The sequence below is a fragment of the Vulpes lagopus genome, chromosome 5, assembly GCF_018345385.1.
Source record: "Vulpes lagopus strain Blue_001 chromosome 5, ASM1834538v1, whole genome shotgun sequence".
Taxonomy (NCBI): Eukaryota; Metazoa; Chordata; class Mammalia; order Carnivora; family Canidae; genus Vulpes; species Vulpes lagopus.
Window position 1 is genome coordinate 74,401,194 of NC_054828.1, and position 14,515 is coordinate 74,415,708.

Here is a 14,515-nt window from a genome sequence, read left to right on the forward strand (position 1 = left end):
CTTTGTTCTGGAAAAGGCTGAGCTGCAATTCTGGCAGCCTCCAGGGGCTAGGGTGGAAATTTCAAAGTCAAGTGGTTCTGACTGGCAGTGCCCTCAGGAACTGGCAAAGGATAACTTCTCTTTAGAGGAAGACAATATTATCTTGAACGCCAGGGTATTTCTATAAATAACTTTCTAAAACAATGTCCAGTACACAAAGATAACCCAAGGATATCGGACAGCATAAATAAAACAGTAGATACAATATGTAATAGAAACAGACTCACAGGGCCTCGAGATACTGAAATGATCAGTATAGATCACAAAACAATTATGCTTGTTATGTTCAAGGAATAAAAGCCAAGAATGGAAAATTTGGCTCAGAAATAGAAATTTTTAAAAAACGATATTGCAAATGTTAAACAGGGAAAAAAGGTAAATTTGGAAATTAAAACACAATAACCAAAATTAAGAACTGAGATGGGGAAAAAAAAAAAAAAAAGAACTGAGATGGGGATCCCTGGGTGGCTCAGCAGTTTAGCACCTGCCTTCAGCCCAAGGCATGATCCTGGAGTCCCGGAATTGAGTCCCACATCAGACTCCCTCTGCCTGTGTCTCTGCCTCTCTCTCAGTGTTTCACATGAATAAATAAATTAAACAATCTTAAAAAAAAAAAAAGAACCAAAACAGTTTTGCCAGCAGATTAGATATAGTAGAAGGGAAAATAGGTCAGAAGAAAATAACCAGAACAATGCATAATGGAGTAAAAAGAAAGAAAATGCAGAGAAGTGGGTAAGAAACATGGATGTCACAATGAAAAGGTCTAGAAAGAGTCCTTGAGGAAAGGAAAGAATGGGCATAGGCAATATTTGAAGGAAAAATGGTTCAAAGATTTCCAGAGCTGATGAAACACAAGAAATCATACATTTAAGAATCTAACAAATACTAAGAAGGATAAATAAAAAAGAAATTTATATGTCCGTAAAATTGCAGAAAACCAATTTTCTGCAAAAAGAAAATAGTAAAAACACTCAAAGTAAATGGACAAATTACCTTTAAAAGCCATAACATTCAAAGGACTCCCACTTCCCTTTTTCAGAACTTACTACAGAGCAACAGTAATCAAGACAGTGTGGTGTGGGCATAAGGGTAGATATACTGGTCAATGGAATAGAATTCAGAGGCCAGAATAAATCCTCACATTTATGGTCAATTGATTTTCAATGCCAGTGCCAAAAATTCAAAGGGGAAAAATAGTTTTTTCAACAAACAGTTCTGGGACAATTGTATATCCACATACAAGTAAATGAAAGTGGACCCCACCTCATATAATATACAGACATTAACTCAAAATGAGACAAGACCTAAGTGTAAGCACTTAAAATATAAAAATCTTAGAAGAAAACAAACATTGGAGTAAATCTTTGTGACCTTAAGTTAGGCAATGTTTTTGTTTTTTAATTTATTTATTCATGAGAGACACACAGAGAGAGGCAGAGACACAGGCAGAGGGAGAAGCAGGCTCCATGCAGGGAGCCCAACGTGGGACTCGATTCCAGGTCTCCAGGATCATGCCCTGGACTGAAAGCGGCGCTAAACCACTGAGCCACCGGGGCTGCCCTTAGGCAATGGTTTTCTAGCTAGGAAACCAAAAGCATAAACAACTAAAGAAAAATACATTAATTAGACTATATGAAAATTGAAAGCTTTTGTGGTTCAAAGGATACCATCAAGAAAGTGAAGAGTGCTCGCCTTGGCAGCACACATACTAAAATTGGAACAATATAGAGAAGACTGGCATGGCTCCTGCGCAAGGATGACATGCAAATTTATGAAGCATTCCATATTATTAAATATCAGTGAGGGTGACAGAACATGAGACACTTCTGACTCTGGGAAATGAACAAGGGGTGGTGGAAAGGGAGGTGGGCAGGGGGTGGGGTGACTGGGTGACAGGCACTGAGGGGGGCACTTGGCGGGATGAGAACTAGGTGTTATGCTATATGTTGGCAAATTGAACTCCAATAAAAAGAATATACAAAAAAGAAAGAAGAAAGAAAGAAAGAAAGAAAGAAAGAAAGAAAGAAAGAAAGAAAGAAAGAAAGAAAGTGAAAGTGAAAAGAAAGGGTACCTGGCTGGCTCAGTAGGGCATGCAACCCTTGATCTCAGGGTCATTTTGAGTTCCATGTTGGGGGTAGAGTTTATTATTTATGATAATCAACCATATACTAAGCCATAAAAGTTGTTTCAACAAACCTAAAGGATAAAATCATTCAGAGACATTCTTCAGTTGCAATGCAATTATGCTAGAAATAAAAAACAAAAGGATAGCTAGAAAACCCTAGATGTTTGGAAATAAAACTATAATATATATATATTTATTTATTTAAACATTTTATTTATTTATTCATGAGAGACACACAGAGAGAGCAGCAGAAACACAGGTAGAGAGAGAAGCAGGCTCCATGCAAGGAGCCTGATGTGGGACTTGATCTCGGGACTCCAGGACTCCACTCCTGGGCCAAAGGCAGGTGCTCAACTGCTGAGCCACACAGATGTCCCTATTACTTCTTTTTTTTCTTAAAGATTGTATTCATTTATTTGAGAGAGAGAGAGAGAGTACACGAGGGTACAAAAGCAGGGGTGGGGCATAGGGAGAGGGTTAAGCAGACTACCCACTGAGCAGGGAGCCCAAGGAGCCCGACTCCAGCTAGATATCTACCTAGGACCCCAGGATCATGACCTGAAGGTAGACGGTTAACAAACTGAGCCACCCAGGTGCTCCCAATATATTTCTAAATGGTTCATGAATCAAAATAAGAAAAAATTTTTTAAATAATTCATGAATCAAGGAAGAAATTATAATGAAAGTACAGAGTCTGAAATAAATAATTTAAAAACACTACATATCAAAAGTTGTGGGATACAAACTATTCTCTTGATGGAAATTTACATCCTTATGTAGTTAAATCAGAAAGAAGAAAATTAAAAAATTAATAAACTAAACATGCATCAAAAAGTAGAAAAAGAATAGCAAATTAAACTTGAAATTAGAAATAAGGAAATAATAAAGATAATTGAAAGCACACATACACACAATAGGATAAAAATAAAACAAGCTGGCACTTTGAGAAGACTAATAAAACATAACACTTTGGTGAAATAAAATAGGGGACAGAGAGAGAGAGAGAGAGAGAGAGGAGGCAGGAATGAACCCTTTCAGGAATGAAAAACAGAGTATAACTATAGTCTGGATAGACCTTCAGAAAAAACCAACAGGATATTATGAACTTTATGCTAAAGCATTGGAAAATTTTTACAGAATGGATAAATTCCCAAGGAGGAAAGGACAGTTTATAAAATACCCAAAAAGAAACAGGAATTCTGAATAGACCAATAACTCAAAAGAATTGAAACACCAATTTAAAATTTTCCTACAGGGATCCCTGGGTGGCGCAGCGGTTTGGCGCTTGCCTTTGGCCCAGGTCGTGATCCTGGAGATCCGGGATCGAATCCCACGTCGGGCTCCCGGTGCATGGAGCCTGCTTCTCCCTATGCCTGTGTCTCTGCCTCTCTCTCTCTCACTGTGTTCCTATCATAAATAAATAAAAATTAAAAAAAAAAAAAAGAACATGAAACCCTTTAAAAAAAATAAAATAAAATAAAATTTTCCTACAAACCGGGTTCCAGGCCCACATGACTTCATTGGCAACTCCTATCAAATATTTATGGAAGATATAAGTCAATATTGTACAAATCCTTTTGGAGAAGAGAAGCAATTACTTTAGCCAACTCATTTTGAGCCTTGTATAATGTGGTATAAATATATATTTTTAAAATTTTTGAAGAAAGGGAAGATGGAGAAGTAGGAGGACCTTAAGCTCACCTTGTTCAATGGATACAACTAGTTAAACATCAATGTAAATAACCTAAAACTTTATTTTTAAAAAAGATTTTATTTATTTTTTCATGAGAGACACAGAAAGAGGCAGAGACATGGGCAGAGGGAGAAGCAGGCTCTGTGCAGGAAGCCCAGTGCGGGACTCAATCCCAGGACCCTGGAATCATGCCCTGAGCCAAAGGCAGATGCTCAACCACTGAGCCACGCAGGTGTCCCTAAAACTTTCTATATATTACTATGTTTTGATAGCCTAGAAGAACCTTTCCTGGCTTGGAAGAGATCATTCTTAAGAAATGGCAAAGTGCCCTGTTGGGAGCATCATCCAGAGCCATCCCTCCTCTGTCTGGCCCTTGCATCCTGGGAAACAATACTCCTCTGCCTTCATCATCCCAGGGCCAGGTGCCAGGCAGCTAGGGACCAGCCCTATTACACATTCTCCCCCAGACACCCTTATGAAGGCTCTGGCCTAAATCTTCCCACATTCCACTGTCTTCTACTTCCTGGCCACCCTGCTGTCTTTCCAAAGTGGCTCTGTAAAAGCCTTTTCTTTTCTTTTCTTTTCTTTTTTCTTTTCTTTTCTTTTCTTTTCTTTTCTTTTCTTTTCTTTTCTTTTCTTTTCTTTTTTTTTCTTTTCTTTCTTTTCTTTTTTTTCTTTTCTTCTTTTCTTTTCTTTTCTTCTTTCTTTCTTTCTTTCTTTCTTTCTTTCTTTCTTTCTTTCTTTCTTTTTCTTCTTCTTTCTTTCTTTCTCTCTCTCTTTTTTTTTTTCATTAGCAGAAATGGGTTTGTGTCTCCTGTCTCTACGACCTGTGCGTTTTGGGGTTTTCTTCTCCTCTACTCTTTTCTGTCTCCTCTGTGGTTGCACTCGACCAGCTAACTTATAAAACCCACAAAATATGTAATCTTGATATCAAAACCTGATCAAGACACTGTGAGGAAGGAAAATTACAGGGACAATTCATTCATCAACAGTGACACAAAAATTCTAAAGAAAATACCAGGAAGTTGAATTTAGGAATATGTAAAAAAGAATGTTATGCCCAGGTTGTGTTTATTATTATTTTATTGATGCAAGCTCAGTTTAATTTTTTTAAAAATCAGTTAATGAATTCACCATATCAACAAACCAAACAAGAAAAATCATAGGTCATCTCCATAGTTGCAAGAAAAATATTTAATAAAAAAACTGACATATATTTATGATACAAAACTCTTAGTGAGGGCATCTGGCTGACTCAATTGGTAGAGCGTGCGTGACTCTATCTCGGGGTCGTGAATCCAAGCCCCATGTTGGGGGTAGAGATTACTTAAAACAAACCAAAACAAAACTCTTATGAACTAGAGCTAGAAGGAGACTTTGTTAATGTGATGAAGGATACTACAAGGTACCAGTAGCAAACATCATTTTAATGGTGAAATGTTGAAAGCTTTTCCTTTGAGATCAGTGATTTATTGCTGTGTGATTAATTACCTCAACACTTAGTGGATTAAAACAACACATATATATTATCTTATGGATTCTGTGCATTAGGAATTTGGAAGTGGCTTAACTGAGTGGCTCTGGCTCAGGGTCTCTCATGAGGTCACAGTTCCAAAGTGAACTGGGGCTATAGTCATCTGAAGACTTAACTGGGGTCGGAGGATCCCTTCAAGGCCACTCACATGACTGTTAGCAGGAGGCCACAGTTCTTTACTTGTTGGCTAGAGTCCTCAGTTTCTCACCACGTGGACCTGACCTCTCCTCACAAGATCATAGCTGGCTTCCCACAGAAGCTCTAGTTTCCGAGTGAGAGAGGCAAATTCCCCCCATGTCTTTTATGTCCGAGTCTCAGGAATGATGTACCCTTCCATCTATTATGCTCCATTGGTCACACAAACAATATGAAAGGGGACTATGCTAGGGTGTGAATACCAGTAGGAGGTGTTCACATTGAGGTCCATTTGGAGGCTGCCTACCATACTCAGGAACAAGACAAGGTCAGGATGCCCTCTATCTCTACTTCCTGCCTCCCATTACTTGGACGTCTGTCCAGGGTAGCCAAAAAGAAAAAGAAATAAAAGGCAAAATTATTGGGATACCTGGATGGCTCAGTCAGCAGAACATGTGATTCTTGATCTCAGAGTCCTGAGTCAAGTCCCACATTGGGCACGGAGCCTACTTAAAAAGAAAGAAAGAAAGAAAGAAAGAAAGAAAGAAAGAAAGAAAGAAAGAAAGAAAGAAAGGCAAAGGAATTAGAGTGAAGAAACAAAACTGTTGATATTTACAGAGATTGTGTGCCTAGAAAATCCCAAAGACTCTACAGCTAAGATGTACCCTCCCCTCTCACAACCAACCCAGGATGCCCAAACATGAGTTCCCTTGTAGTTCTTCACAAGCCAATTCCATTGAAAGCATGTTCCACTGAGGGGGAGAGCAAGGTTGCTTTGAAAAAGTTGAAGCTAAGTCAAAAAAGACAGGAAAGGAGACGCCTGGGTGGCTCAGTGGTTGCGTGTCTGCCTTTGGCTCAGGTTGTGATCCTGGGGCCCCTGGGATAGATGCCGCATTGGGCTCCCTGCATGGAGCCTGCTTCTCCCTCTGCCTGTGTCTCTGCCTCTCTCTGTGTCTCTCATGAGTAAATAAGTAAAATCTTAAAAAAAAAAAAAAAGAGGAAAAGATAAGTCTTTGGATTAAAAAAAGTCTTAAAATAAAAAAGAAGTAAAAGCAAAAGAGACAGTTAAATAAGAAAAAAACAAAACAAAACAAAACCAAGAATGGTGTGAAGACCACGTCAGAGGAAAGGAAGGAGGAGGGAAGGAAGACCCACTAGGGAACAGAGACACTGAAAATGAGGTACACAGGAGGTGGTACACAGGAGACAGGAAGCCAAATCTGGGGCATTTTGCATCAGTTTTTGGTGGTCCTTCAACATAGTTTATAAACTGTTTTGTAAACGTACATTTTAGTAGCCCCAGAAATGAAATTTTAGGGTCTTTTAGTAGCTAAAAACAAAGTTTTCAAGAAGGAGGAAATTCTAACTCATGATTTTCTTACCAATCTAGATAAATGTAAACTTCATTTTTTATGAAGCTATTGATTTGTTCTGTATATAAATAAGGGGCATATTGGGAAGCTTGTGTGGCACAGCGGATAAACGCCTGCCTTTGGCCCAGGGTGTGATCCTAGAGTCCCAAGATCGAGTCCCACATCAGGGGACTCTCTACCTATGTCTCTGCCTCTGTGTGTCTCTCGTGAATAAATAAATACATAAATAAATAAACAAACAAACAAATAAATTAGGGGCATATTGAATTAAGGGAGACTTTTGCCTTTTCTGTGTACTTTATATACACAGAATCATGCCATACGGTCTCTTGACTTCTTTCATTGAGCAGAATGGCTTTGATGCTCATTCATACCATGGCTTGTATCTGTATTTTATCCTTTTAATTGTAGTTCATTGTATGGACATACCACATTTGTCTATCTGTTCTCCAGTTAATGGGCATTTACAATGTTTCCAATTTGGTTCCCATTTTGGTTATTATGAATACGGTTGCTAAGAACATTTGTGTGGAAAGCCTTATGTGGATATGTTTTTTTTTTTTATTTTTTAATTTATTTATTTATGATAGTCACAGAGAGAGAAAGAGGCAGAGACACAGGCAGAGGGAGAAGCAGGCTCCATGCAGGGAGCCTGACATGGGACTCGATCCCAGGTCTCCAGGATCACACCCTGGGCCGAAGGCGGCGCTAAACCGCTGAGCCACCGGGGCTGCCTTATTTTTATTTTTTTGTATATTTTTTAATTGGAGTTCGATTTGCCAACATATAGCATAACACCCAGTGCTCATCCCGTCAAATGCCCCCCTCAGTGCCCGTCACCCAGTCACCCCATCCTTCCGCCCACTCCCCTTCCACTACCCCCTGTTTGTTTCCCAGAGTTAGGAGTCTCTCATGTTCTGTCACCCAGAGAGAGAGAATCTTAAGCAGGCTCCCCGCTCAGCACAAAGCCCAACACAGGGCTCAATCTCATGACCCTGACATCATGACCTGAGCCGAAATCAAATGAGACACTTAAACTAAGCCACCCAGGCGCACCCCCCAAAACCAGACTCTTAACTAACTATAGAGGACAAACTGATGGATACCAGAGGGAAGATGTATGGGAATGGATAAAATAGTATACTTATCATAAGCAGTGAGTAATGTATAGAGTTGTTGAATCACTATATTGTACACCTGAAACTAATGTAACACCGTATGTTAAATACCCTGGAATTTAAAAAAAAGTCAAATGAGACAGGTGAAAAGAATTTTAATAATCTACTTCATTTAACACAATATACCCAAAATATCATATCAACATGTAATCAACACAAAAATTATTTTTTAAAAATTTTTATTTATTTATTCATGAGACACACACACACACACACACACACACACACGCACACACACACAGAGGCAGAAACATAGGCAGAGGGAGAAGCTGGCTCCGTGCAGGAAGCCCGGTGTAGGCTCGATCCCGGGACTCTGGGATCATGCCCTGAGCCAAAGGCAGATGCTCAACCACTGAGCTACCCAGTGCCCCAACACAAAAATTATTAACAAGATATCTGAGATACCTTGCATTCTCTTTTTTCATACAGAGTCTTTGAAATCTGGTGTTCTTTACACTTACAAGACATTGCAATTCAGACCAGCCACATGTCAAGTACTCAATAACCACAGTGACTGGTGGCTACTCTATTGGACAGCATGACCAGCTACTAAATTAAAAAGTCACTAGAATAACTATTCAGAAAAAGATTACAACAACCTAGGCTATTTTTATTTTTTATCATTATTTTATTTTATTTATTTATTCATGAGAGACACAGAAAGAGAGGCAGACATAGGCAGAGGGAAAAGCAGGTTTCCTATGGGAAGCCCAATGTAGAACTCTATCCCATGACTCCAGGATCATGACCTGAGCCAAAGGCAGATGCTCAACCACTGAGACACCCAGGTGCCCTGGGCTTTCTATTTTTAATATTTATATAAAATAATTTGTACAGGCTATCCCTTTTTAAAAAAATTTTATTTATTTATTCATGAGAGACACAGAGAGAGAGGCAGAGGGAGAAGCAGGCTCCCTGCGGGGAACCCGACACAGGACTTGATCCGGGGACTCCAGGATCATACTCCGAGCTGAAGGCAGGCACTAAACCGCTGAACCACCCAGGGATCCCCCGTACAGGCTATTCCTAACATTTAAATTTTATTTATTTATTTATTTATGATAGAGAGAGAGAGAGAGAGAGAGAGAGAGAGAGAGGCAGAGACACAGGCAGAGGGAGAAGCAGGCTCCATGCAGGGAGCCCGACGTGGGATTCGATCCCGGGTCTCCAGTATCGTGCCCTGGGCCAAAGACAGGCGCCAAACCGCTGCGCCACCCAGGGATCCCGCTATTCCTAACATTTAATACTGATCATTACACAATAGCCAGGACACTCTTGAAAAAGAACTCAGTGGGAGGACTTGCCTTAGATAACAAAATTTGTTGTAAAGCTACACACTGTGGGGCGCCTGGGTGGCTCAGTGGGTTAAGTGTCTGATTTCAGCTCAGGGCATGCATGATCTCAGTGTCCTGGGATCAAGCCCTGCATGTGCGTGCTCTGTCTCAAGTAAATACATAGTCTTAAAAAAAAAAGCTACAGACTGTGGAGGCACTGGGATGGCTGAGTTGGTTAAGCATCTGACTCTTGATCTCAGGGTCATGAGTTCAAACCCCCCACCATGTTAGGCTCCAGTGTGGAGCCTACCTAAAAATAAAAAAAGCAAAGCTACAGACTGTGTAATATTGTGCAAGGATGAACAAGTAATATAACAGAGGGTCCAGAATTAACCCCTGCAAACATGACACTTGATTTATCACAGATATGGCTCTGTAGAGCAGGGGGGAAATAACAGTTCCCCAACAAATGGTGTTGGGAAAGTGAATCTCTAGATGGAATGATATATGAATCATGATCCTTATCTCCTAGTATAAATAAAAATCAACTCCAGGTGAATACTAGTCTTTTTTTAATAATAAATTTATTTTTTATTGGTGTTCAATTTGTCAACATATAGAATAACACCCAGTGCTCATCCCGTCAAGTGCCCCCCTCAGTGCCTGTCACCCAGTCACCCTCACCCCCCGCCCACCTCCCCTTCCACCACCCCTAGTTCGTTTCCCAGAGTTAGGAGTCTTCCATGTTCCGTCTCCCTTTCTGATATTTCCCACTTTTTTTTCTTTCCCCTTTATTCCCTTTCACTATTTTTTATATTCCCCAAATAAATGAGACCATATAATGTTTGTCCTTCTCCGATTGACTTATTTCACTCAGCATAATACCCTCCAGTTCCATCCACGTCGAAGCAAATGGTGGGTATTTGTCGTTTCTTTTTTTTTTTTTTTTTTTTTTGTATTTGTCGTTTCTAATGACTGAGTAATCAGGTGAATACTAGTCTTAAGTGAGATAGGATGAAGGTGAGAGAAGATTTTTTAAAACCAGATAGAGGGGTACTCGGGTGGCTAAGTCAGTTAAGCATCTGACTCTGGATCTTGATCTCAGATCTTGATCTCAGAGTTATGAGTTCGAGTCCTGAGTTGAGCTCCACACCCAGTGTGGAGCCTACTTTAAAAAAATAGAAAAAGCACTAAACATAATTACAATGACATTCAACTTAAAAACATCTTTTCATCAAAGATACTGTTAAGAGCATGAACAGGCAAGCCAAAAAGTGGGTAAGATATATATATTTCTAATATATTATCTGCCAAAGAGTTCTTATCTGGAATAAAGAACTAAAAATCAGTAAGGAGCTGAGTGAAATAAGTCAATAGTGAAAGGGAATATAAAGGAAGGGAAAAGAAATGTTGGGAAATATCAGGAACGGAGACAGAACATAAAGACTCCTAACTCGGGGAAACGAACTAGGGGAGGTGGAAGGGGAGGAGGGCGGGTGTTGGAGGGGAATGGGTGACGGGCACTGAGGTGGACACTTGACGGGATGAGCACTGGGTGTTTTCTGTATGTTGGTAAATTGAACACCAATAAAAATTAATTAAAAAAAATAAAAATAAAAATCAGTAAGGAGAAGTCTAGTAGAAAAATATGCAAAAGATTCAAGGAGACATCTCACAGAAGATACCCAAATGGCCAATTAACATATAAAAAGGTGTTCAACTTAATTTATAGACATGGAAATGCAAATTTTAATCTTTTATTTATTCATGAGAGATGAAGAGAAAGAGAGGCAGACACATAGGCAGAGGGAGAAGCAGGCTCCCTGCAGGGAGCCGGATGCTGACTCTATCCCAGGACCCAGGGATCACATCCTTAGTCATCCTTGGCTGAAGGCAGACGCTCAACCACTGAGCCACCCAGATGTCCCTGGAAATGCAAATTAAACTCAATACAATTCACCAGAATAGCTAAACAGACAACTGGAAGAGTTGGTAAGGATATGTAACAAAAACACTCAAACCCCAGTGATAGGAGTAAAAATTAGTACAACCACTTCGGCTTTATTTTGTTAGGCTGAAGACTCTCTATGACCCAGGCATTCAACTCCTAGCTGTACTGTATACACAACAGAATACATGCATTTAAAAAAAATTTTTAGCGTATTTGAAATCGTCTAAAATTGGAAGCAAGCCAAATATCCAATAAGGATAGAATGGATACTTGTGGTATATTTCTAAAATGGAATTCTATATGAAAATGAATGAACTATGGTATATGGAATAACATGCTTAAAAAGCCAGACATAGGGACGCCTGGGTGGCTCAGCGGTTGAGTGCCTGCCTTCAGCCCGCGGTGTGATCCCGGGACTCTAGGATCACACCGCGGGCTGAAGGTGGCGCCAAGCCGCTGGACCACCGGGGCTGCCCTAAATAAACAAAATCTTAAAAATAAATAAATAAATAAATAAATAAATAAATAAATAAATAAATAAATAAAATAAATAAAAGCCAGACCAAAAAAAAATGTTGCCTAATTCCATTCTTATAAAGTTCTAAAGAATGGGTAAAATTAAGTGTCTACACATTCTCCATAATAGCCAAAAGGTGGAAACATCCCGAATGTCCATCAGCGGATGAATGGATAAACAAAATGTAGTATAGCAATACAACAGAATATTATTCAGTCTGATACATGCTACAACATGGATGGACCTTGAAAACATTATGCTAAAAGAAATAAGCAAGACACAGAAGTACTTCCAATTATTGAAGTACTTACATCAAGTTCCTAAAACAAGCAAATTTACAGAGACAGAAAGTGGATGAGAGGTTACCAGGGGCTGGGGGGAGGTGGGCAAGAGCTTTCTAAAGAAAAAAAAAAAAAAACCTAAATGGTTGCTACATTTGTGGTGAGCACAGCAAAATGCATAAACTTGTCAAATCACTATGCTGTACACCTGAAACTAAAGTAACTAACTGTGCATTAAATATGTAAAAAAAAAGAAAACATTTTTTAAAAGTTTTTTTAAACCCTAAATGATTATTGAAAAAAACCCTAAAACCCTAAATGACTGTTTTTAGGATTCATATTTAGGTGGTAAAAATATAAAGAGAAAACAAATAAACTTGAAGTATTTTAAAGCAGTGAAGTGGCCTGATAACATCAGTTAGCAGGTCATTCTGCCTGGAGAATGGATTGTACAGCACTAGGAAACTAGTTAGGAAGCCATTGCAAAGATTGTGAGGGTTGGGAGAAGTTTGAAGTAAGTGGAGACTCTAGAGAGGTGAGGAATACTGTGTCCTTGGGCCTTGTGTTCATTTAACAACTCTGTTCAACTATATGCAGCACTATCTTCCTTTTTTTATGAAGTTAAAAATATCTTAACGTCCTACTGTTTATCCTGTTACATCCTGCAACCTACCATATACATATAAACTTGTACATACATTTTTTTGTACAGAGTTATGTACACAAGACTATGGCCACTGTCTTTTCTGGATATTTTAAGAGATTTCTGGGTGGCACAGCGGTTTGGCGCCTGCCTTTGGCCCAGGGCGCGATCCTGGAGACCCGTGATCGAATCCCACGTCGGGCTCCCGGTGCATGGAGCCTGCTTCTCCCTCTGCCTGTGTCTCTGCCTCTCTCTCTCTCTCTGTGTGTGACTATCATAAATAAATAAAAATTAAAAAAAATTATTAAAAAAAAAGAGATTTCCAAAGGTTATGTTAACTATGTAACTTTTGTCTTATGTACTGACTTTAGAACCTAACCTTGGGGGAAAAAAAAAGAACCTAACCTTGGTGTAAGGTACAACTCTACTGTTGATGGTTTTAAGAGATATTTAGGAGATTTGGTGACTCACTGGAATAAAAGGAAGAAGGAGAAAGATTAATTGAAGAATGGTATCCTCAGATCTCTTGCCTAAACAACTGAGTAGATAGTGGTTCAGTTTATTGAGATGGGGCCCACTGAGGTAGGAACAGATGGAGGGTAGAGATGATTCCTTATTTTTCTCAATATTTTATGAAAAATTCCAAAAATGCAGAGAAATTGACAGATTATATAGTGGACACCCATATACCTACCATCAAATTTCTACAACTCACTTACTGTTACATTTTCTTTTTTCATATCTCCCCACTTACCCAGAGGAATTCATTTTTGAATAAGTTGAATTTGTGGTATCTAAGAGACTTCCAAGTATCATGTCTAGTAGGCTACTGATCTAGATAGAGTACAGAAGTACATTTAGAGAGCAGGCTGGGGTCACCTAGGTGGCTTGGTCGATTAAGCAACTCTCTTCAGCTAAGGTCACAGACCCTATGGATCTGGGATTCCGTCCACAAGGAGCTCCGGCTGAGGAGGGAGTCTGCTTTTCCCTCTTCCTCTCCCATTCCCCATGCTTGTGCTCTCTGTCAAATAAATAAAATCTTTTGAAAAATAATAAAGAGTAGGCTGCACAAGCTGCCATCTCTTCTTCACCTCCCATTCATATTCAATTCCCTAGAATTGGGTCTTAAAAAAAAACGGTACTTATTTTTAAAGTAATCCCTACACCTAACATAGGGTTTAAACTCTTAAATTCCTGAGATCAAGAGTCACATGCTTTTCTGACTGAGCGAGCCAGGGGCCCCTAGAATGTGGCGCTTTTTTTTTTTTTTTTTTTTTTTTTTAAGATTTTATTTGTGAGAGAGACAAAGAGCACAAGCAGGGGAGAGAGGGAAAGGGCAGAGGGAGATGGTGATGGAGGGGTTCAGCCCCCCCCCCCCCCCCAGGAAGTCTGACATGGGGCTCGATCCCAGGACATAGAGATCATGACCCAAGTCAAAATCAGAGGCCCATCTGACTGAGCCACCCGGGCACTCCTAGAATGTGGCTTTAATCTTCCTTCTTAAGGTGCTTTCACTAAAGACACCAGCTACTGAAGATCCAAAACTGAGCTCATTACCATCCTCCTGTTAAAACCTGCTCCTCCTTTCATTCATTCTACCCAAGCCCTGATCCCTTGAACGAATTACTTCTTTTAACTCTCAGCTCACGACGCTTACAGTCTAAGCGCCCAATACTCTTTCATGACCGCTGCTTCTACCGCTTCCCCGGCTCCCTCTCAGTCCGTCCCTAGACTGACACCACTTAGGAGCTGGGAACATGGCCCTACCTTTC

At 39.7% G+C, this 14,515-nt stretch overlaps 1 non-coding gene across 1 annotated transcript; it reads left to right on the plus strand.

Moving 5' to 3' along the window:
- Positions 1-1,723: 1,723 nt before the first annotated feature.
- On the plus strand, positions 1,724-1,830 carry LOC121492226. The gene has a single exon (XR_005988138.1). It is a non-coding gene; the product is annotated as a U6 spliceosomal RNA (small nuclear RNA).
- The last annotated feature ends 12,685 nt before the right edge of the window (positions 1,831-14,515 follow it).